Here is a 15,645-nt window from a genome sequence, read left to right on the forward strand (position 1 = left end):
AAAGGCTCCTAAGCATCTGGAGAGAAGCTATTGGACAATATCTATACTTCAGCGTCTGAGATCACATCACCAGCACCCCTCACTCTATATGTATCACCTACTGGGTCATCCATGAGACCAGAGAGAAATTCCTTCAACTCAAATTCTATACTTGCCAACCAAGAAGGACCGTCAGATCGGGAGTAGTCCTGTATCTGAACCCCCAGGATAAAAGTTCTATCAACTAGACATCCTCTATGCTGAAACTCAACTCTTACAGCAAGAACAAAAAAATCATTTAGCCCAACTCCAAGTTTCAAAGTGTTGTGAAGACTTAGCTGTTTCTAAATACAAGCCTCATCGCACAAGCTGACATCAAATGACCAACCTTTAGACCAATGGGAAATTATAAATGGGCAAGTGCTGCTGTGTATAACTAATGAACCATTAGAAGCCAATGGCAGTGGGGCATCATGATAAAGAAGAGGACGTTTTACTAGAACCTTTGCAGATACATAACAGACAGGATCAAGAAAACCAACAACATGCGTTCAGTGACCTAAAAATACAAAAATAACAACAAGCATTGGCAAAGCTAAAAGGTATTGCCTATGGAAGAGCTATTGGCTTTGCCAATGTATTTTAGCATTGTTGTAAACCAGTCTGGCTGCTCTTCAGCATAAATAAAAGGTAAATGCGGTGCGGTGCAGAGTAGTGTGTCGCAAAGTCGAGTGTCGTAGTGGTGTAGATTAGAGTGTTGCAGAGTAGACTAGAGTGGCCTGGAGTGCACTGCCACAGACTAGAGTGGCACAGAGTAGAGTTGTGCAGAGTAGAGGATAGGGCACAAAGTAGAGAGGCACAGAGTGCAGTGGCACAGCGTAGAGTAGTGTTGAATGAAGTGTGTGTTGTAAAGTGCAATGGCGTAGAGTGGTGCAGAGGAGGATGCAGTGGAGTACAGTAGAGTTCAGTGTTGCAGAGAAGCGTGTCAGAGTGCAGTGGTATAGAGTAGATTGGTGCAGACTAGTGGCAGAGTACAGAGGTACAAAGTAGAGCAGAGTGGCACAAAGCGCAAGGGCGTAGAGCTCAATGGTGTAGAGTGTAGTGGCGTAGAGTGCAGAGGTGTAGAGTGGGGTGGTGTGGAATGGTGTGGTGCATCGTAGAGTGGAGTGGCAAAGAGTGCAGTAGAGTGGCATACAGTGCAGTGGCACAGAATGGATTGTTTCAGAGCAGATTGAAGTGGAGTAGAGTAATGCAGGGTTGAGTAGAGTGGTGCAGGCTGGAGTGACAGAGTAGAGTGGCATAAAGTGGTGTAAAGTGCATTGGCGTAGAGTGCTATGATTTAGAGTAGAGTGCAGTAGAGTAAAGTGGTGTAGAGTGGCATAGAGCGGAGTGGTGTAGCTCAGAGTGGAGTGGCGCAGAGTGGCGTCGAGTGGGCTGCATCAGAGTAGAATGAAGTGTCATCCAGTGGAGTAGTGCAAAGTTGATTTGAGTAGTACAGGGTAGAGTGCAGTGCTATACAGTGCAGTGGCGTAGAGTAGTGTAGAGTGCAGAATAAATTAGAGTGGCGTACAGTGGACTGGCGTAGACTGCAGAGGCGTCGAATGGTACAGAGTAAAGTGCAGTGGCATTGAGGGCAGTGGCGTTAAGGGCAGTAGCGTTAAGGGCAGTGTTGTAGAGTGGCGTGAAGTGACATAGAGTAGAGTGGTGCAGACTACAGTAGAAAAGCCTAGACTGGATTGGTGTACAGTGCATAGCGTGAATTGGCATAAAGTAGACTGGTGTACAGTAGGGCAGAGAGGTGTAATGCGAAGTAGATCAGAGTGCAGTGACGCAAAGTGGAGTGGTGTAGAGTGGAGTGGTGCAGAGTAGAGTGCAGTCGCATGGAGTGATGCAGAGAAAAGAGGAGAGGCGTAAAGTGGAGTATGCATGGTGTGGTAGCGTACCACCATTACAGACCACACCTTTTTTAGGTTTTGCCTGGCGAAAGATGCGCTCTGCGCATCTTTTTCGCGCAGGCGAAAACCTAATGATTATAGTAGGGGAGACAGGAACGGCCCCCGTCTTCCATTGGCTAGCTCCATAAATGGAGGCTAGCCATTGGAAGACGGCTCTGTCCGTCAATCCCGGACCAGATTCGGGGGCGTTCCTGAGAATTTTTGGCGACGTCACGCTACGTCAGCCAAAAGCCAATTCTCGGGAACGCCCCCGAATCTGGTCCGGGCGTCGGAGTGCCGTGTTTCGCTGTTTTCTTTCATTGCGGTGAGTCAGACAGTTGTAGGCTTTGTGTTAGTGATTCCTTGCCGTCAGGTGAGGGGACAGTGGGGGTGCAGAGGCGGTGCCGTCGGTATAGCGTGGGTGCGGACCCCGGTGCACGGCCTCGGTATTGTGGGGTCGTTGTGTGGACTCGCGTAGCATTAGATTGTGCACCGCACAGAGAGGCCATGTATTTGTTACTTGCGGCTTGCTTCGGTGGAATGAGCATGTTAGGTTTCCGGGTTGTGTGAAGGTGCAGACAGTATTTTTAGGACTTTGTGAACAGAGGTTTCCACCGCGCTATTAGCACAGGTTTAGTCGACTCATTGTCCTTCGAGACGGGGTGCTGAGGAAACATCAGGAGCGGACCTAAAGTGTTTTCATGTTGCGAGCGGCTTCCATCTCACAGTCAGAGTTGCCTGGGGCAGACCCAGGTGATACGACTTCTGCTGAGCCTTGCTTTTAACCCTCAGCCCATTGCATCCTGGGGCTTGTAGTTGTGGGAGACTGTGATACCGTGCCTGGTTCAACTAACCCGTGACAGCGATGGGGCGCAGCGTAGGTTGTGTTGGTATTTACAAGGAGCTTTCCTCGCCCCTTGAAAGTCTTGTGAATGTTTTCTGGTTCAAGCGCCTTCACCCTCCGGGTAATCTCTGTGCGGTATCTTTGGCGGTGGGGGAATTGGCGCGAATGCCCGTCGGCCTTGTCCGCCCCCCCCCCCCCTCCCTGGTGGCCATTTTGTTAAAGGGTCGGTGCCCCAACCCTTGTACCAGGCTGGCTTTTGCCTTCGTCATGTCTTTTGGCGCGTTCGCTAAGTATTTATTTGATTTATGTATGGGTTTTATAGCACGGACTCTACCCGATGGAGTCAGAGCGCTTCACAATAGGAACAGAATTTTCTAGTAAACAATGGACAAAAGCAGACGATAAGTTACATGAGGTAATGTGACATTTGTAATGTGACAAAGGTCTGTTTCAGCGGGTTTTTAAGGCCTTCTCCTGGGTGCACGAATCTAGGCAGTACGGTTAATTTTCGGTCGAGCAGGCGAGATAGGTGGAGGTGTGCATCGTCAGGGGCACCTCGTGGCTGCTGGGAACTTTTCCTGCACTCTGCGGGTGCCTCGGCCCATATCGGTCCGTTTGCTTTCGGTTAGGACAGGCAGAATGAGGCGTTTTCGTGCCAGGAGAGGCCGTAGTCCGTCGGTGGGCCTGCCGACTCGGGGGCATGATACAGGGTTTATGATTTCCTCTCCCGAGATTCGGGGCAAATCTGCAACGGACCACCCGCAACACTAGGCTGTTGCTGAGTGTCCTGGCATCACGTCGGGTCCCGGGTACCATGCTTGTCGGATAGGCACTCTAATGCGATGTAAGTATGTGGGACGCTCAAGCCTGGTGGTCCCATGGGTCCCTTGCCAATCCCCCACATGCAGGCCTCTTTCTGTGTCAGGCCGCTCGTGTCCTGGACCTGGTTTACTCCAGCTGCGCAAATCTCGGGAGGCACGATTCAGTGATTCTGGGCAGACACCTTTTATCCCTGTGCCGACAGTATGAGATGTGCTGGGGTCCATCCGTAATGCAACGGTCCCCTTGTAAGTGCCCCAAAACTAGCGTCCTTTCTTTCGGTTTGTAACGCTATATTTGTGTATTAGGTCTGGCTTTACACGCGGTGGCAGCAGATGTTAGGTCAAGATTGACCCGTTGTTTGTCTTATGGAATATAGGGGTGGGGTTACTTTCATTCCCTTCTCCTTCGAGGGGCTCGGTTTGCTCGCACAGTCTTTTCCCCCTCCCTTGTCTAGGTTCTCTGCGGGTAGGGCAGCGCGACATCGGTCTCTTTGGCGGCGAATCAGAAAGTGACTAGGTACTCCCACTTCTGTGTTCCGTTGCCGGTGCCCCCACATGCACACTGGGACTCCCCCATGGTGGAGGTGTCGGGGGGGCACGTAGTTCCCTGGGCGAGCTCTCGGATGGACTGTCGGGCGGGTAAGTCTTGGCGCTTGGAGTAAAGGCGACTTCGGTCAGCCCAGGGCGGATTCTTACCCCCCCCCCCGCACGCTGAGTTGCACGGTGTGTATTACTACTGTAAAGGGGGATACTTGGTCTAAGCACGGGGATGGTGTTGGCCTCAGGGCTTGGGAATTATGTTTTGCATTAGTCGGCGCACGTGATTAATGGCGTCGGTGGACGGCCATTTTCATGGTCAGTATGTGTTACTATGTTCGGCACACGTTGGTAAGGGCGGCCAGTTGCATGGGAAACGTTTTGCGAGATGTCCGGCGCATGTGGGTATTGGCGCCGGTTTTCAGCCATCTGCTTCATTTCCTAGTTATTTGGGGGGGATTATGCCTGTTGGCATTCTAATTGGTATTTTGTGTGCTCCTTTTCAGGCTGCTGACTTGCGGTTTCGCTCCTTGCCACATTTTATGTATGATATAGGCCAGTTACTTAGCGTGTAGCCCCCCTCGAGGATAATGCACACTGAGCGAGGAGGGCACGGACTCGCTTTTGGGCCGCGCAATCAGGCAACACAGGAAGCAGAGATGGACGCTGTCGCTCTCGAGGTTTCTTTACCGGCCTGCGTGACGGGGGTTTGGGTTGCGAGCCCCTTTCTTCAGCAGACGCCCTTCAGTCTACCCTTTCTGTGCCCTGTGCCAAAGCGTATGTCAGCCATTGCTCTCCTGGTTTACTTTCCCCTTGCTTTGGCCTTCGTGCGGGGCTCGGGATCTGCCTTCCTTACGACAGCGAATTTAGTAAGCCTTACCCTGGCTCTTTCAGTGATGAACTTAGTAAGACTCATACTGACAACATCACATCGCCTGGGTTTCCCAGGGGTGGGGCTGACACGGGGGCCAGTGGGTCCTTCCCCCTTACTGCCCTGCCCTCTCCCAGCCTGCCCTCTCCCAGCCTGCCCTCTCCCAGCCTGCCCTCTCCCAGCCTGTCCTCTCCCAGCCGGTCCTCTCCCAGCCTGTCCTCTCGCATCATGTCCTCTCCTAGCCTGCCCACTCCCAGCCTGTCCTCTGCCAGCCTGTCCTCTCCCAGCCTGTCCTCTCCCAGCCTGTCCTCTCCCAGCCTGTCCTCTGCCAGCCTGTCCTCTCCCAGCCTGTCCTCTCCCAGCCTGTCCTCTCCCAGCCTGTCCTCTCCCAGCCTGTCCTCTCCCAGCCTGCCCACTCGCAGCCTGCCCACTCCCAGCCTGCCCACTCCCAGCCTGCCCACTCGCAGCCTGCCCACTCGCAGCCTGCCCACTCGCAGCTTGTCCTCTCGCAGCCTGTCCTCTCGCAGCCTGTCCTCTCGCAGCCTGCCCACTCCCGGCCTGCCCTCTCCCGGCCTGCCCTCTCCCAGCCTGCCCTCTCCCAGCCTGCCCTCTCCCAGCCTGCCCTCTCCCAGCCTGTCCCCTCCCTGTCCACTTCCAGCCTGCCCTCTCCCAGCCTGCCCTCTCCCAGCCTGCCCTCTCCCAGCCTGCCCTCTCCCAGCCTGTCCCCTCCATGACCTTTCCCAGCCTGTCCTCTCCCAGCCTGTCCTCTCCCAGCTTGTCCACTTCCAGCCTGCCCTCTCACAAATTGCCCTCTCCCAGCCTGTCCCCTCACTGCCCTCTCCCAGCCTGTCCCCTCCCTGCCCTCTCCCAGCCTGTCCTCTCCCTGCCTGTTGTCGTGTCCCGTCGGCAGCAGGCAGCAGGCAAGAGCGTGCACTGCGTCCCCGAAGTAACAGCCCTAAAGCAAGCAAGAAGTACACCCCCCTCCCACCAATCCCTGTTAGGTAGTGGAAACTGTCCAAACTGGGGTGCAGACAGCCCCTCTCACCTTTCGGCCTGGTACCACTGCACCAGCCGCACTACTTCCCTACTGACCGTTTTCCACTTCAGCCCAGTCTAAATTACAATTCCTGCTTGTGACCCTTTTGCCTGCTTGTGCTTGTTTTTGTGACCCTGTTGCCTGCTTGTGCCTCCGTGTACCCCTGTTGCCTGCTTGTGCCTCCGTTTTCGTGCCCCTGTTGCCTGCTTGTGCCTCCGTTTTCGTGCCCCTGTCGCCTGCTTGTCCCTCCGTGTGCCCCTTTCGCCTGCTTGTGCCTCCGTGTGCCCCTGTCGCCTGCTTGTGCCTCCGTGTGCCCCTGTCGCCTGCTTGTGCCCCTGTGTGCCCCGGTTGCCTGCTTGTGCCTCCGTGTGCCCCTGTTGCCTGCTTGTGCCTCCGTGTGCCCCTATTGCCTGCTTGTGCTTCCGTTTTCGTGCCCCTGTTGCCTGCTTGTGCCTCCGTGTGCCCCTGTTGCCTGCTTGTGCCTCCGTGAGCCCCTGTTGCCTGCTTGTGCCTCCGTGTGCCCCTGTTGCCCGCTTGTGCCTCCGTTTTCGTGCCCCTGTTGCCTGCTTGTGCCTCTGTGTGCCCCTGTTGCCTGCTTGTGCCTCCGTGTGCCCCTGTTGCCTGCTTGTGCTGTGTGGGTGTGTGTGGAAGGCTCTGTGTGGGTGTGTGGAGGGCTCTGTGTGGCTGTGTGTGTGGGGGGCTCTGTGTGGCTGTGTGTGTGGGGGGCTCTGTGTGGCTGTGTGTGTGGGTGGCTGTGTGTGTGGGGGGCTCTGTGTGGCTGTGTGTGTGGGGGGCTCTGTGTGTGTTTGTGTGTGTCATTTGCGAGAGATAAAGCTAGTGGCATTGTAAATGACAATGCCATTTATTTATGTTAAAAAAAACATAAATAAAAATAATGTCAAGAGCAATGCCAATAGCTCTAACTTTAACAAAGGCAAAACCATTGCATTGTAAATGCTTGATATTGAAATGGCCATTACATTTGCACAGACATAGTATTACTGATAAAAATATACAGCGCACAAACAATAATGCGTGAAAGTGACAACACCCAGTGTATTAATTTTTTTGATCGTACTAAAATATTTATTTACACCACACTTCAGAATTACAAAATAAACAGTACTTTATTCTTGCTTTCCTAATTCTGATATATTTTGAAGTAGCTGCACAGTTCATTTACAGACATTTAAACGTTGTGTGCTATAAAAAAAGCCTCTCACTTTGAAGTCAGAGCAAAAAAAAGAAAACATCAAGCTCACTCGGAAAACACAGCCTTACATTCGAACTCTGTCTTTGAATGTACAGCAAATGTGACAAGAGAAGAAAAAGATTTAAAGGCCTCTTTACCAAAAAGTAGCACTCAGAAGGAACCAGTAAGTAGACAAAGCTCCGCCCGAGGGACAAACATAAGATGGACAGCCTAAAACAAATAAAGCCAGCAAATAGAAAGCACGCAAATGTGAGTTGCAAACCACGAAGCCAATGGTACGAAATGGGGAAGAATGCATTCCCAGGGACGTTTTTCATATGTCCCCAAGATGTCTTAAGCAAACCGGACAGCCGCGCAGTCTGGTAGACTCCGGCCTAAAATTGGATCTCCACACTGACCTCAGATCTGTAATGTAACCAGATAGATTTCTCCAAGCAGCAGGTACAATGCAGCAGGAAAATATGATCACTGAGACAGGTAATGCGCAAGAAAGAAATTGAGCACACTGGGAAATGTAATCAGCTGGCCCTGCATCTGGCTTAAAGAATACTACCAATGTCATGATAAGGAAGCAGAAGGGAGCACTGATCAAGAATGCAGACTTAAAATGTTTAGTTGATAACACTGAGCCAGAAAGTCAAACTATAGCCATTAGGAAGAAAACAATATTGATCCTCAACACAAATACATGCGAGACGGTCACTGAACAAATGGCCCTGGTGACAGAAAAGGATTAGGGTTGGTGAGGGCGGGCAAGTACAGGAGATCCATAAAACATAATGTAACAATATAGATACACATGGTGATATTACATTGTAGTTAAGTAAACGTTTGCACAATAAACATAATAAATACACAATCAAGAAGGCTGTTTGGGCAGCTCGAGCAGACACTGTACAATTCTTCATATTTTGTCCTATGAGTTTCTGTAGTTTGTCCTCATGTTCAATGTACTGAGCCAGACTAAGCGCACATGCTGTTCATCGAGATTGCCGAACACAGAAATGAAATAATCATGTTCTACTTCAGTGTAGTGTGACTCGTACTAATCTAAATACGATACATACAAAATGTGCAGCTACAGGAAATGGTTGTCCTTCAATTGTAAAAAGGACTGTAATGTGATTAAAGATCTAAATGAAGGCATTTTTTTACTTCTGTGGGTAAATTTGATGGGGAAACCTTTTCCTTGAATCAGCTCACCAGCCATTGGACATACTGGCGTGTTTTACTCCCTATAAATAAAATGTCCAGTGCTAAAGCTGCCTGGCCTCTGTCAAGGATTTGTTTGACATTCGCTACAGCTGACATGTTTCTGTATTTATTCAGTTGACACTGCTGCTTTCAGGTCCAACGTGCAACCACGGAGATAAACAATTATAGTCAGGACAATAGGAACAGTTTTTAAGGTTGAAATAGTTTAATAAAAATGGAACTTCAGCAGCGCAAACTACTTTTGTAATTTTAATGCACGTGCAAATTTGTTGCAATGCAGCCAGCAATGATGTAAATAAAAAGATACATTTTAACATAAAAAGCCCATTATAGATCCATGGGCAGCAACATTGTTCTCCCTAATGGCTCTGTGCGATGCATGCAGCCTGCTGTATATAGCAGCATAGAGGAAGGTGTGAGCCAGATCCTTGTTGTTAGGGGGGGGTGCCCATCAAAATCTTCAATGTTGCTCATACCAGAAGACGGTCTTGAGATTAAATTTACCTCAACATTTCACTATTTAGATTTAGCTCGGGCCAACAGCTAGCACATATGCATTTATTGCCTAGGCTGCTACGGCTCAAACTTTCAATACTGACATCAGGGTGAATGCTCGAGGATAAAAACCTTCGGTCGCCAGATCCAGAAAGGAGAAGAAGACACTGAAGTTACGAAGCTGGAAGAAAAAGTCAAATTCTGCCTAAAGTTAGTCAACTCCCTACAAATCGACCCAACAATCCAAGCTCCTACAGGTATGGTCAAACACGTATGCAGAGAAGAATAGAAAGAATGAGAGATTAAGCGTTTTGACCAACATCATCTGTAGAACGGTATGGGCTCAATGAGGATGCGTAATAAAACCACATAGTCCTGATATGGCCAATGCAGGTTACAGCCTTGATCACTATAGTGGTACAGGAAGTTAATTACTGCTGTGGTTACAAGAATAGAAATATCCCATAGTCATCTTCTTGTCTGTACCCAACTGCAGAGCAAAATAGATTTGCTCATTACTATGGAGCACTGAGGTTTACTGCCATTTCAAAGTCAGGCATGGGAAATGAAAGGGGCCAGAATAGGAAACAAAGGTACCAACATTCACAATTTTGGAACTGTACACAAAATGTTCACACAACATTGGTCGGAGACCCCTCTAAAATCCTTGAAAGGTGTCTTTTGCACCTATTTCAATTTCTAGTACTTGATAATAGTCAGATGTAACATCTCCAAATGAAATGCCAAGCAGAAACTCAAAAAAGGAGCTCGATAGTGGGGAAGCCACCATTAAACTCTTTTCCCCACTGAAACGCATTTTAATAATGCTTAACACTCTGCAAGTCATTCCAGAAACAGAACACGGAAAAGGAAGCCGAGAACAAATGCAACCCTAGAACGGCCCACACAAAAGTGCATTATTTCAAATTAAAATGATGTGCCTGGAATTGGCGAGTGAATGACATGATCGAGGGAATCTGATTAATGTGCTGGTTAGGTAGAAATCCAGCTGAAGTGCATATTCCAGCCAGGCAGCGGAGACAGTACCTCACATGCTTAATACAAATCTGGATGTCATAATGCTTGGCCCTGGGACAAGAAAGTCCACTTTGAACACAGTCGTCAAAATTGCCCAAAGATGATTCTTCTTCTACAAGGTTCCAGAGTTCTCCGGTCTTGCTCAACCTAAATATCAGCAAACAAACTATGCAAAGCAGATGCAGCTTATAAAGAATTCAAGGACAAGTCCGGACATGTTGTTGTTAGGTTGAGGGTCTAGGGAGAAATCGAAGTGGTAGAGGATCTATTGCACATATCCTATAACAAAGGCAAACCAGCAGAGAAGAGAACGAGGGTCAAGCGTGGAGATGGGAAGCAAAAAATGGATCCGTGCTTAAAACCAGGCTATTATCATACATGTGATACCGCACCTTAATCACAAACAAAAACTGTTTGAGGAGTATGGCAAGTGCATCAGGATTACACAAAACAGGTCGATATTAATAGGCCTAACCTAGGCCCCCATTAGGATGACGGGCAGACTTTGTCCGCCCGCCATCCCATAGGAGAAAGGGACCGTCCGCCATAAGGGCGGGGGTCCCGATGGTGGCATTAGTATGCGCCCGACACAGTGGCGGGCGCATCCCTCATTTTTAACATTGTGGCGGGCGGTGCTCTCTGCACCGCCCGCCACAATGCTAAAAATGCATGTATATATTTGCATACACGAAGCGGCAGGCACCGCGCGGTACCTGCTGCTTTGTGTATGCAAATGCTGGGGGGTACCACAGGTACCCCCGTGTGCACCCCCCACCTCTCTTTCACTCTGGGGGCCCAAGACTGCATGCCTTTCCGTGGCGGAGGCATCAATCCAAGCACATCATAATATGGATGGCAGTGTCTAAAAGACACCGCCACCATATTAATCCTTTTCCGCCCCGGCCGCAAGGCGACCGGGGCGGAAAAGCGGCAGACGGTCTTTCCGTCCGCCCGGTCCCCCCCGCCATCCTAATATGGCGGGGGGAATTAAGATACGGATGGCGGGCGGATTGCCCCCGCCAGGCCGGCGGTGGCTACCACCAGCCTGGCGGGGGCAATCCGCCCGCCATCCTAATGGGCCCCCTAGTCTCTGAGCAGTGAATAATTTGAGCCAGTGGTTTCTGGTGCTCGACACTGCACTTTGTCAACACCGGTTCTTATGACAGCCTGCCACATGGTGGCTGTTTGTCTTATTTTTTTGAGAGGCACAACAGCTGTTTAATATTTAAATATACATTAAAATCACTAACACCTGCCACCAAAAGCTATAAGAAGAGCTTGGGCGGCATCTATTGGCAGCGCTAGTAGGAGCAATGGGTGGTGAAAGCGGCAGTGCCCTCCTGACAATTACACTTTTTTTTTTTTTTTTACAAATTAAGCTCCACCTTTGGGTGAATTCACAGGAAATTATCTGTATGCCCGTCAAAGCTCCACGTAAACAGGAGGTGTGGTATTCATACTCTAAGCAGTAAGGCATTATAGATCTCTGCCCAAGTCAGAGAACTAGCAAGAAAGTGTTTGAGTTAAAATATGGTTTTGAGTTATAGTTTCTGAAGGCGATTTCCCAAAAAAGACATGGCTGATCCATCTTAAAAAAACATTTTTTAAAAGAGTAAAAAAAATCATTGTCAAAATGCTGGATCAGTAAATCACTTACTGAAAAAAGAACAAGGAACAGCTGAAAACAAGAAACCGAAAGTAGGATCTGGAAGCAGAAGTTAAACAAATTATATTTCTATTTCATAATAACAGAAAGAAATGTAAGTAAACAACATTATGGTTTTATGGATATTTTTCTTATGTCACACTGCTGAAAATACGCATTTTACCAAAAACGTCCGCAGTTTCTGTCTGTCACTGTGTACATTGTTGAGTCAATTACAAAAAAAAAATCAAACATCACCCTACAGGACAATTGTAAAAGGCTATTAAATGGAAGAAGACAACAGTGAGAGAAAAGAAGAGCAGTGGTTCTCACGGGGCCTCGCAACTATCAGTTGTAGGAATACCATGTGATTGTGGTAAATTGAGACGTCAAATATCTATTGAGGCAAATTTTTAGATACCAGCATCGTAACTGTCAACAACCCTAGTGCTGTGGTAATAACTATTTGCTCACTTTTGTTGGGTAGAGTAATACACCTATCAGTTCACAGAAAAGGGCAGTGCTGAGTTTACGAGGCTGAGAGATTCCAGGTACAGAAACAGGAGTGGGGACATGTGGTATGAGGCAATGCTCTCCAAGGCCTTCCAACCCACATGAAGGAGTCTTGCACGAGGAGCCTCTCATACAGGCCCATCACAGTGGAGCCTAGAAGGGGGCCCAGGAGTTACAAATTCCTGGTCAAGCTTGGCTCTTCTAGACAATATTTGGCTGCTCTGGAAGGATTTCCCACAGGGAGTAGCTACGTGTTAGATGACTCGTTTGAAGGAGTCAAGGTACGATGTTTTCTTGCATCCTGGAGCTGTTGCAATTTTTGTTATATACTGCAGCCACCACTGAGAAAGAATGCTACAGATGATGTCGGCAGGGAGAGGGATAAAGAGAGCAATATAAAGATGGCACTCTCTGCTGACAATTAGAAGCTCGTGCACCAGGGCTGCAACGGCGTGTATAGTAAATAAGGTCTTCTGTTGTTTTCTATACCCTGTATGTCAAGTTCAAGCTGCTGATCAAAGGGTGGGTTAGGATAGCAAAAACCATGTTACTGGGCAGGGGCAGACGAGCCTGATGAATGTTCCCTACCTTAGCCACCTGGCCCCGCACCCCAGTTATGATGCTGTTTTTACACTCTTTACTAATAAACATAAACATAGGCCGTAGGCTTCTACCAGCAACTAACTAAAAGTTAGGTTGAATTCACCTGCAAAATCCTAAAAAAATCAGGGCATGGCACCAAATGCCACTGGTGGTCTTAGATGCCAGGGACTTCCAACCGTTCTTAAAAGGTGGTCCCCACCCTAGGCATATGCAAACCCGCAGAGGCAAGCACATGAAGGTGTGCACTGACACAGTTATTTGTGCACCAGTTTACCCTGGTCCACCCTCAGCCAGTTGTACACGTCTCCGCTCTAGTCCTGTTTTGCTTGACTTGAGCTGCTTCCACAACCATCTTGCACACTTTCACCTTGGATCTTGCCGTCATGCACTCAGTTACAACGGGCATTCTTCTTTCCTAGCCCATGCTCACACAGTATGACTAACAACACAGAGGCCTAAAACACGCGGGCAGCCATACTGTGCATGTTTGGGTCACTGAATCCTAAGAACAGGAACCCACGTTTGGTGTACCCTTCATACACTAACCTTATTACAAATGGTCTTTTAATTCCAATAAGGCCAGTCACATCAGGTATCGGCCACAGCAGAATTATGAGAACGTCAGTGTTTTACTGACATGTTAATGAAACCAGGCCAAATCTGTGTGAAAATCCGGGTAAATGAGAAGTTACCAAGGGCATCAAGTCCAGAGTTACTGATGCGCCATGTAAATCTACATGAATGCATACATCTCATTCACTGCTGATTACTCTGAATATTGAAGATACAAATACATTAAGGGGGTTTATGTCTGTATACCTACCAACTGTGCATGAAATGGAACCTCACCCTAAGCTCCTAGACAGTGCACTGACCCGAAAGGACACACAATGGATCTTAATCACATTATTTCTCTTGGAGACAAAATTATTAGTTTTATCTCTTGCAACACCAAAATCAAACAGTGGTCCCTCAAAGCACAACCAACAATCTCCTGCACTGTGAAGATTAGTTTATCTTGCATTCGATTTTCATTTAATGCGAGTGCATGATAATCTATATGCAGTTTCCACTATGCTAACGTTTAAACAATATAGTTCCGAATATTTTATTTTTTGTTATGTAAATGACCCCACTGTGCTCAGGATCAGTTCCCGAATTATTTTTATACACTTTGGCCGCTTACTAAAATGAAAGTATAACTAAATGGATCTGTCATTTAATGTGTTAATTATTTGCCTTTTCAAGTAAGATAATTTGGTCAACACTAAAACATAGATTGTTCTTCCACTGTCACACAATTCCAGTAGCCCTGTATATAAGAAGAAGGACTCTCGTTGGGACAAAAGACACGCCAGGGAGATTCGCCTTTGTTCGTGAAGTAAAAGCCTGATTTACATTTTGCGCAACTCACTGACAGTTCTAAAACTCGCACCTTCCTGCAAACAAGTTATTGGATAAACGCCAGGGTTTCAAGTTACAGCTTACACCTGAAGGGCTGTTTTTGTGCGAGCGAGCGATTGGTGTTGTTTTACGTTGTGTATCAACCAGTGTTACAGATGGACAGGCTCAGGTGAAAAAACAATATACACAGAACAAAGAGGGAGAGACAGATGCTACACATACAATGTGATTTTATGAATTCACATTACACACTCACCGCAGCGGCCACTGTTCTTGCTCTTTTGGGTCGGTCTTCCTTGTCTTGGTCCTTTACATTTTCGAGGCCTCGCTGACCAGCGTCTTCTGAGAACGGACACTGAAGCAGACTGGGGAAGTCTTCGGCCAGAGGCCTCGCCTGATTAACTGCAGGTACAGTAATGGAGCTTGTTTTGCTGTCTCCAACGATCGATGCCTTTTGATGCCTGCTGTCAGCGGCACTGGATGCTTTATGACAGGTGTCAGGTGGCCTACACCGAGGTAACCTTATAACCTAAACTCGGGGATCTCTGCGCTCGTTGCCTGCCCCTAGTGTTCTCTCATTTTGGTGCTTTTAGCGACGTCCCCCTCTCTATATTAACCTGGCTACCGCTCCACCGCTAACAGATTCCCTTACCTTCCTGCCCTCAATTACACTGACCTCCTTGCTGCAAACGTCCCCCTGCTTCCAGGGCGCCGTTATTGCTACTGATGGGGCCTCGCCACGCTGGGAGATCACAGGATCCCTCTATGCTCCCCCAGTATTAACAGCTGTGCCGCCTCCGCCCTCGTTTCTCCGGCTTCCAGCCATGTCCCCGGTCCTACAAGACGCGCTCTGCCGCCTCCGCTGCTGATCAGCCGGGTTACCTCTACTTGTTGTGCAGAGGAGCCGTCACGTCACCGGCAGAGCCAGCCCCTAGCACAGCTGCTTCCGGACCGACACTCACGTGACTAGCTCAGTCTGTCACGTGACCCTCGCGCTGTGTAAATTCTAGTCACGCGGCAGGACAACATTCGAAGCTCAGGGCGTACGAATTGAGGAGGCTGACAAATACATCGATACCTACAGGACGTTATTTCCACATAGGTCAAAACACGTTTTCAGCCAAATCTCCTGCAACGTCAAGGAGCATTTTGAAAGGCAGGTATGGTTCACCATATCAACAAAGCTTAATTTATTCATGCCATGTTCAGTAAGTGATCCGGTGCCCTTGGAAGAACTTTAGGAGACGCAAGCAACGTTGCTTATTCCTCTTTTTACACCATCCTCTTTAGGTTTGCTTCCTTTTCAAGAGAAAAATACCAGTCATGTGTCATAGTTTACAAGGTTTCGAATTGCTATGCGATATTTTCATATTTTCAGTGTAATTAGGAGTGACATATCAACGGATATGAGTGTCACTTTCTCGCGAGCAAAATCAAGCAATGGAGACGAGGGAAACATATAAATATCAGAAATTACACCCGTTCGAGCAACGAGAA

At 48.4% G+C, this 15,645-nt stretch overlaps 1 protein-coding gene across 1 annotated transcript in view; it reads right to left on the reverse strand.

Moving 5' to 3' along the window:
- ABCA3 (ATP binding cassette subfamily A member 3) overlaps positions 1-15,121 on the reverse strand; it is a 642,985-nt gene extending 627,864 nt beyond the window's left edge. Inside the window, exon 1 of the mRNA XM_086941282.1 lies at positions 14,405-15,121. The gene's annotated coding sequence lies outside the window, so the exon portion shown is untranslated. The remainder of the gene's footprint in view (positions 1-14,404) is intronic.
- Positions 15,122-15,645: the final 524 nt, after the last annotated feature.

This window comes from Lissotriton vulgaris, chromosome 10 (assembly GCF_964263255.1).
Source record: "Lissotriton vulgaris chromosome 10, aLisVul1.2, whole genome shotgun sequence".
NCBI classification, from domain to species: Eukaryota; Metazoa; Chordata; class Amphibia; order Caudata; family Salamandridae; genus Lissotriton; species Lissotriton vulgaris.